Below are 8,321 nucleotides of genomic sequence, written 5' to 3'. Positions count from 1 at the left end.
GTCAGTGATCATCCCTCTCCACAGAAGAAGGTGGTTGTGAGTGTGTGTCTGTCATCCCAGAGATGATGGGAGATGGAGATAGGAAGATTAAGGTCTGGGCATGTGCCCAGGGGGAAGTGTTGCCCTATCTTAAAATTAACCAGCACAAAAGAAGGGCTGGAGGCACTGGCCTCGCAAGTGCAAGACCTTGGCTTCAAACCCCACTAGTGCAGTGAAAAACCAGAGAAATAAGGAATCCTATAAATAGGGGCTCAAGATAGAGACTTACAAGAAAAATACCTAGTGCAGAAACCAATGCAGCAAACTGTCTTTTTAACCTCGCTTGAATTTTCATTTATAATGAAATATTTATTTCAAAAATAATACATACTTGCTACAAGGATTCAAAGCTGCCAGAATCTTTAATAAGATGCGATTGCCCTAGCATCTTACTCTCCAGAAATGATTATGACTGTTTATTTTAAAATTCTCATGAAGTGACTTTTTTTCTTCCCATTTTCTCCTTTTATTTCTTCTTTGGCTTCTTCTCCTTGTCCTTTTCCCATTCTCTCTCACTGTTTTGTATTTGGTTATACTGGGGTTTGAACTCAAGACCTCACACTTGCTAGGCAAGTGCTCTACCACTTGAGCCATGCCTCTAGCCCATTTTGCTTTGGTTGTTTTTGGAATAGGGTATTGCATTTGCGTCAGGACTGAAGACCATGATCCTCCTATTTGTGATTTTGAAGTCTTCTTTTCCGCCTTGCAGTAGACTTGTACATCTGTGAGCACTGTGTCTTTTTGGTTAAACCTTCCTGGAACATTTGGTCATTTTTGTTTCAATTTAAAAGATTTTTTTCCACTGTTTCCCAAGAAAATTAAAAGCTATTTTTCAAATGTATTTTAGATTCAGCAAAATACCATGTTTCTTCTAATACTTTTTCAGTGGTTCAACTTTAGTTTCCTAGACATATAATCATAAAGTCTACAAGTAGTGCTGATGCTACATTTTGATATTTCTAGAGCTATTATTCCACTAATATTTCTGCAACTTTTCTTTAAATAATTGTAATGTGTTTACCAAGCTGTAGTAAATAAGTATGTTATTTTGAATCAATGCATATCGCATTTTTTTCTTAGTGGGTTTTCTTTACTTGTATGTTCTTTTTCAGGAAGCACTTTTATGCACGTTAGTACAGAGACATTGAAAAGTCGGACATTTCCTTCTGTTCTTGAATGACAGCCTGCCTAAATGGATAGTCTCCAAAATCTGCCCCTGTCTTTCAGTACTGCACATGTCGTTCTCCAGTCTTTTCCATCTTCAGAATTGCTAAGATGAAGTCCAGGATTCTTTAAAGAGATTTGTAGTAGGTCCGATTCCTCTCCTTGAGTATTTGTGTATTTGCGAGTCTGTCTTCGAAATCTAATGTTAGAAAACATTTTTTATGGATCATATGAATTTTTTCAGTATGAACATGTAGGCCTTATTTTCAAAAGGCATCATATATGTGCCGGTCCTGGGCTTGGACTCGGGGCCCGTCGAGGCTGCTGCTCTGCCGTTGGAGCCGCAGCTTCATTTCCAGCTTTCCGGTGACTAATCGAGTCTTGTGAACTTTCCTGACTAGGCTGGCTTCGAGTTGTCATCCCCAGAATCCATCTTCCTGCATATCTAGGATCGTAGGTATGGGCTACTAGAGCTCAGCTAGGGATCGTGTTCTGATGAATACCTTTATACTTCATTGTTCACTTTATGTATGCTTCTGTGCCATCTTTTTTCTTTTGGTTTCTCTTCCATGATGCAAGCATGATCTCCGGTGCTGGCTCATGAGCTTGCTGCTCTGGCTTGCCTTTCCTTTCTGTAATGGGCTCTTGCCTTGGGTTTCTGGCTCTCTTTAAATCTCCCACAGTTAAAATAGCATCTTACCTTTGTTTTCTTGCTTCTCTTTTCTTTGATCTCATCTTTTTCTTGTTTGCTGAGTATCTCTCCTTTCAAAATATTCATCTGCCTTCTGTTGGGTATGTTCTATTAATTCCTATTTTATATTATTAACCTTATTATATTTTTCTGCACATCGCTAAGCTTTGACTGATGTATTTATTAGTCAAGGTTAAGACAGAGATAAAGGAAGCTACTTTAGCTATTTAAGCACAAGCAATTTATAGCTAGCAAGATGGAATTCTACCTAGCTGAAAGGGAAGGAGGAAGAGGGTCTAAGATGGGATATCGCGAATCGTTCCTAGACAGTACTTTGGAATTGGTGTGCCAGATAGCTGCTCCCTCTGGGAGGAAGACGAAACTCAGGGGAACAGGCGCTCGGAGCAGGTACTGGCAGAGTGGACAGGTGGTTGGAGGAGTTTGTGAATGTTGTCTTCTGATTGCTTCAAATTCTAGAGTGAAGTTGGAAGCAAGATCATCATCATCTAAGACTAAGGGTACAGGAAAAAAGATGGGAATTTGAGGGGAAAGGGAAAAATAAGAGCTTTAAAGTGATTTTTCTTTTTGTAGAGGTCTGACTAAATTGGACATTTCTTCCCGCTGTGAGCAAGGTAAGAGAAACCTTTACACTCGAGTTTGATTGGCTATCTGGGAAAAGATATGTGTCTACTCCATGACAGGTCTCTTAGGAGGCTGTGATTTTTTTTTTTTACAGTTTATTAATCCCTTCATGAAAAATTCATCATGACCGCAGGCGAAGCCATTGCAGGATCTTTATTCTTTTGGCTGTTATCCAGTCTCCAGCTCACTCTTTGCCAGCTCCAACACTGGCCTTTGCAGTCCCTCTGATTTGCTTGCTTCTGTCTGTGCAGTCTTCTTGCTGTTTGGTCAGAGGTCTTTTTCTTTTCATACAGACCATGTCTTGCAAGTCTGTGCTTGGGCTCATTTTCCTTTGCATGATCCAAGGAATCATAAATCATGCCAAAGCCAGCTGCCTTGACACCACCAAAATGGGTTCTGAATCCAAACACAAAGGTGACATTGCATGTAGGCTTGCCATTTTGGCAAGTTTTCCCCAAATTTCTGTCTTAGGTACTGTTGCCTTTCTGAGGTGAAGGACATCAAGAACCATCTGCTTCCTCTCAAGTAGTCGGTTGGTGTTGAACTTCCTGATCCGGGTTGTGACTGTGTCGTTCATGATGGAGGCAGACCTTCAGACAGCCAGGAAGAAAACAAGAGGAGGCTGTCTTACATGTTTGTGCCTACCACAGAGATCAGACCTCTTAAGTGTTTTGAGAGCCATTTAAAATACTGCAGGCTTGAAATTTACTTGATCTTATGAATATTAGAGATTAATTAATATTGACTCCACTACAGTTCTCAATTTCCATAGACAAATACTTCATCTATCAATTTTTACAATAGTAAAACCTTTTCCCAGGTGCTTTTGTCTTTTCTCTTGCTTTCTCTAAAATGTCTTCCTGACCACAAGGCCTGTTGCTTTATAATGCATGAACATACAAAAAAGATCTTGATGGCTCTAATTTAGTCAAAAGACACTTGTAATGGATTGACTTTGGAGACCTGACTCCGGAGTTTCTCTTCACTGGTATATTTTCTTTTGTGGATATTTAGGGGTTATTTTTTTCTCTTTTCACATTCATTGTTAGCTTAGCTATCTTGGACAAATAGGATACTGTATCTATTTATCTACTTTATCACTTATCTATGCTTAGTATTTTTCCGAACTCTCATAAAGATTAAATTCCTTTTTAATGTGTGTTTCTTAGTGAACATCATTTTATTTTTTTACTTTGTGTATGATTATTGTACTATTTTCCTGCTTAAACTAAGTGATATGAGTGGCAGAAAGCGGGAAATGGAAAGAATATCCCCTTGCATTCGATGTTTCATCATGCTTTGGGAACCATATTTATTCACAAAGCTAGTAATTTATTAGGAAAAGAATCTGGGGCACAGAGAAAGTACAAAACAAGTTATCTTTATTTAAGAGACTGAATGTTTCTATCAACTCTCTATATTCACTGGCAGAAGTAAGTACAGTGTGTCAAATTTTCCATCTAGAACAATGACAGGACAAAGGGGAAAGGAGTAACACCATAGGGTTTTGAATGTGCCAAATGCTTTCTGTACAAATATCTTGAATATTTCAAAAGGAAAGTCTCACACAAAGGTGACATCGTGTTAATATCCTTACCCTAGATCTGAAAATAGGAGACTTATGAATAAAAGTACCTGAAATAGAACATAATGAAAGTATTTGCTAGAATTTGATCCTTTCCACAGTGTGAATTGTTCACATACAAATATATTTTCACTTAATGAAAAATTTAATTTTGCTAATTTGCCAAATGAAAATTAATGATTTAACTTCATCAAGATGCTACTGCTGATGGTATCAGCAATGCCAATTTATGATTCTCACATCCTAGTAGCACAATCTGGCAGATCTTACAAGTTATACTATTGATAGAGAAAAGTTGGATTATTTATCTTTAAGTTTCCATCTCATGTAGCTAAGATTTTTAATATTAAACTTAAAACTGAACAGAAAAATATATAGAGAAAAATTAGTTTATTATTGCAAGCTAGTTTCCTAAGTATTAAAAAATTGTACACTGTGAAAAAACTTCTGGAGATCATTGCAATATCAATATCAATGCTGTATCAACCAGCTATTATTACAGTGCTCTAAAATTTTGTAACTAAGAATACACATCCACGATAGTCCTAGCAGAAGATCACAGTAGCTCAATAGCTATGCGAATATGAACACGTAAGATGATGCTAAGCGAAATGAACTCCAAGTTATGGAAACAAGTGGTTTATCGTTGTTGTTTTCAACAAGCCATGTGAAATTATGAATTTTTTATTTTATCTTTCTTCCCCATGGTTTTAGCCCTGATGTCACTATAACTGATTTTGGTGCCCTGGATATTGCATATACATTTATTGGAACTAGAGAAGGGACGAAGAACTTCAAAATGGAGAGACAAAGGATAAAAGATGAACCAGTGCAACAGCAATACTTACAAAACTATATGGTGTAAACCAACTGTACAATTCGTGGGGAGGGAGGAAGGTGGGAGAGAAATGAGGGAGGAAGTAACAGGTTGGATAAGAAATGTAGTCATCTGCCTCAGGTATGAAACTCTAACTCCTCTGTGTATCACTTTGACAATAATGAACAATTTTTAAAAAGACAATAGGATGAGTTTATTCTCATGCTCAAAACTCTAAATATAGTAACAGTATTTGATCTAGTGTGGAATAGTTGAACAACTACCGTCAGGCTCCTGGTTGGGGTTTCTATCTGGTTTGCTTTGTAAAAAAATTTTAAGGTTCTTGGACTGTCTACTTAGATATTTTTATGGTTAAGAGCAGGAAAAGAAGAACCAAACTCTTAACTATGCTATGTATTTAAGGTTTCCCTGCCATTATCTTCTATGGTTTCATTGGCCAAAAGTAGTCATGTGGCCATGCCCCAAATACACAAGCACAGGAAATACATCATGCCCATAGAGGTGTGGGGAAAGAAGGAGTACTTCATCCAAGAATGCACACTATCTTGTATGTTTTATCCTTTATGCTAAACAGTGCACAAGATCTAAAGAATCCATAAAATAATATTCAGATAAATTATCTCTCTTTGTTCAAGTTATTTAGTAATGGTTTAGTGTAATTTAAGGGTAAATTTGTCAATCACTATTGTGGGCACCAAAGTTAAAGTTTTAGGTGTACAAACAGTCATTTGCTTTGTTTTTTGTGTTTCTTTTCTTCCCTCCCTCCCTTCCCCCCTCCCTCTCTCTGTTTCTCTCTGTTTCTCTTTCTTCCTCCCTCCCTCCCTCCCTCCCTTCCTTCCTTCCTTCCTTCCTTCCTTCCTTCCTTCCTTCCTTCCTTCCTTCTTTCTTTCTTTCTTTCTTTCTTTCTTTCTTTCTTTCTTTCTTTCTTTCTTTCTTTCTTCCTTTTCTTTTCTTTTCCTTTCTTTTCTTTTCCTTTCTTTTCTTTTGCTGGTCCTAGGGCTTGAACTCAGGGCCTAGGCTTTGTCTCTGAGCCTCTCTGTGTTCAAGGCTAGTGCTCTACCACTTAAGCCCCAGCACCACTTCCAGCTTTTTCCTGTTTTATTTGGTACTGAGGAATGGAACCCAGGGCTTCATGCTTGCTGGGCAAGCACTCTACCACTAGGTCACATTGCTGGCCCCCTGGTGTTTATTTTTATTACACACAGCTCTCCTATCTCCTACATACTTGGTAGATTAATAAAACCCATTCATTATTTTTTATTCTTACTTTTTCATCTTAGAACAAACATCTCTGGCAGGAGAAGAGACACAGAAGAATGGATATGCTGTAAAACATAAGGCTGTACCAGGGAAGAAACGGTATCTCTGTCAGTTTTCTCTTAGATCTCAGCATCCAGCTCAATACATTGCTCTCAGCATAAATACTCAACTGACTCAGCTTACAAGAGGGCCAGCCCCTCTGTTGTCCACCATTATTTTTGTCTCATTTTGCACTAATACATAAAGTGCCAGAGGATACAATTAATTTTTTTTTCATTGTGGCAAAACACATAACATTTTCTACTTTGCAATATGAAAAAGTGTTATTTAGTGGCACTAAGTACATTCATGATGTTATGCAATCAGTATCAGTATGTAGTTTTAGTACTTTTTAAAAAACCACTTCAAATGGGAAATCTTGTCCCTCATTCTTCCTTCTCCTGTGCCTTGGCACTGATTAAAATACATTCTATCTATGGAGTTGCCTATGCTAGGTATTCAATGAAATTGGAATCATATAACAGGTAATTTTCGGGGATGTGTGTGTGGAGCTTGAACTCAGGGCCAAGGTCTTGATTGGCTTTATTTACCAAACTTCCAGTTCTGGCTTCTTGCTTGTCAACTGTAGGGATTTGTCTGCCCAGGTTGGCTTCAAACCATGTTCCTTCTGAATAGTTAGGATTGCAAGTGTGAGTCACCAGTGCCCAGCTACTATTTTATTCTTCTTTATTGTTGATTAATAGTTCATTGTAAGGATTTATCCATTCATTAGTTGATGAATACAGCTAGTAGTTTATATATGTGGCAATTGATTTTAGATACTATCTAAAATATAATATATTAACACTTAGAGGTTCTGTTTCCCACTGCATAACACATTAGAGAGGTTTTTTTCTCTTCTGTAGAACTTACCTGGAAAGGGAAGAAGAGACAACTAGAAGCTTTCACAGAAATACAATGCAAACACAATGGACACTGAATTCATATCTTATTAAACTGTTTTATTTTTTAAATCTCAATCTAGATTACTATGATCAGATGTCGTAAGCCCTTGACAGCAACTTGGTATAAAACCAGGAATCAGCAGCTGCTTAATTTAATGGTGATTTTACTCTTGTATCTTTTACTTATTTGCTGTGACATATGCCTTTCGTTTTATCCCTGTTATAAAACAACATCCAGTGATGCTTTCCCATTTCTTCCTATGCTTCTGGTGCCCATTTTACATGCATGTCCCAGCCTCCTCCTGCTTCCCAAAAATGTTTTAAGTCCCAGATCACGTGAGATTCTGATTTAAAATGACTCCCTTCCCCGAAGGTTTATTACCCAATTAGAATCTGAAGGCAGCTTCATGACTACTTAATTATCCACCGAGTCCAAAAGGAGTGCAATGGAATTAATTTAAAAGCCTGGAAAATAAGATATATGAGAAATATGAAGAGGATTGGCATTATGTAACCTGGATAAATGAAGGCTAAAATCTTTAATACATGAAGCACAGTCACACGAGGGGAATGAATGGCTTTTCTCTGCCTTCCATGAGAACAGAATAGGTGGAAATGGATTAAAGCTAAATCAGGCAGGACTTAAATCAGAAATAAAAAAAAAGCTTCTTAACTCTAGGAATTGTCAGGAGGTCTATCAGTGTCCTCTGTGAAGCCCAAAAGAGATTTAAGGGAAAGAAATAGAAAGCATAACATTAATTTTGTTATTAACATTGTTTATCATGACATATTCCTAAGTAGCCTTCCTCGTGAGTGTTTAAGGTGGGTGGATATCTCCCCGTGATGTGTGATCTCAATCCCTGAAGACTGTCATGTTTCTCCTTTATAAACGTGTCCATCACATGCTTTTTAAGCAGGAACTACTCAACAAACTTTAGCTCAACAAATAATTCATCTATTTAAAGATTGAAAAAAATGATGTAGTATAGTAACCGGTAGCGGCTAACAATCAAATCCATGTAGGCATTTAAGCCAAAGGATAGATTTGAGGTAGAAAACTGATTTTTTTTTTTCACTGATAGTGGACCTAGGGCCCTGGCTGAATATGCTAGACCTTGAAGCACGTTGACCTGGGGTCTGGCTTTTCCTGTCAGGCTG

General features: G+C 37.6%; 1 pseudogene; it reads right to left on the bottom strand.

Annotated features, from left to right (window-relative positions):
• Positions 1 to 2,720: 2,720 nt before the first annotated feature.
• LOC125340036 lies at positions 2,721 to 3,113 on the bottom strand (annotated as a pseudogene).
• Between the last annotated feature and the right edge of the window lie 5,208 nt (positions 3,114 to 8,321).

The sequence above is a fragment of the Perognathus longimembris genome, chromosome 22 (genome assembly GCF_023159225.1).
Source record: "Perognathus longimembris pacificus isolate PPM17 chromosome 22, ASM2315922v1, whole genome shotgun sequence".
NCBI lineage: Eukaryota > Metazoa > Chordata > Mammalia > Rodentia > Heteromyidae > Perognathus > Perognathus longimembris.
The sequence above is the reverse complement of the archived record's forward strand: the minus strand, read 5'-3'. Positions and strand labels throughout refer to the sequence as shown.